The sequence below is a fragment of the Cotesia glomerata genome, linkage group LG7, assembly GCF_020080835.1.
Source record: "Cotesia glomerata isolate CgM1 linkage group LG7, MPM_Cglom_v2.3, whole genome shotgun sequence".
Lineage (NCBI taxonomy): Eukaryota > Metazoa > Arthropoda > Insecta > Hymenoptera > Braconidae > Cotesia > Cotesia glomerata.
This window is the reverse complement of record NC_058164.1, coordinates 14258387-14259160: the sequence shown is the minus strand read 5'-3', so window position 1 is coordinate 14259160 and position 774 is coordinate 14258387. Positions and strand designations below refer to the sequence as shown.

Here is a 774-nt window from a genome sequence, read left to right as displayed (position 1 = left end):
TATTCTATAAACTCACATTAAGATGACCCTCTCCACATTCCTTTCTCAATCCTTTCCTACCAATATCCTGTTACGTGAATGTGGAACGCTTCATGTAATAATTACCGTAACTCCTATTCTTTCCCGCTTCACAGCATTATTTATGTTTGTAAAAATGCTTACCGTAAGATGGATGGTGTGGCTTAATGTATATAGAATAAGCGAAAGGAAATTTAGTATAGACCGGATAGCTCAAATGGTAGAGTAGCCGACATGTCTTCGGAAGGTTCTGGGTTCGAATCCCAGTCCGAGCTATCTAATAATTTTTTCTCGCATATTCTATAAACTCACATTAAGATGACCCTCTCCACATTCCTTTCTCAATCCTTTCCTACCAATATCCTGTTACGTGAATGTGGAACGCTTCATGTAATAATTACCGTAACTCCTATTCTTTCCCGCTTCACAGCATTATTTATGTTTGTAAAAATGTGGAACGCTTCACGATTTTGCGTGTCATCCTTGCGCAGGGGCCATGCTAATCTATAAAGGCTCAAAAGAGCCCCACACCATCTGCCAAAGATGCAATGCCCCATTTACCGTCAAACATCTAATGATCGAGTGCAACCAATACGAACAAGACAGAATACGAGCCGGTCTACCGAACGAGCTCACAGGAACTTTAATGGACCAAAATGGATGTAAGAAAGTTATCTCTTTCCTCAAGAATATATCTTTGTTCCAATTAATGTAAATTTTGTCCTTTCATGTAGTCGCTAATGACCTAGATGTCAC

The 774-nt window shown here is 39.5% G+C and overlaps 1 pseudogene; it reads right to left on the bottom strand.

The window, feature by feature from the left end:
- Positions 1–464: 464 nt before the first annotated feature.
- Positions 465–525, bottom strand: LOC123270000 (annotated as a pseudogene).
- Between the last annotated feature and the right edge of the window lie 249 nt (positions 526–774).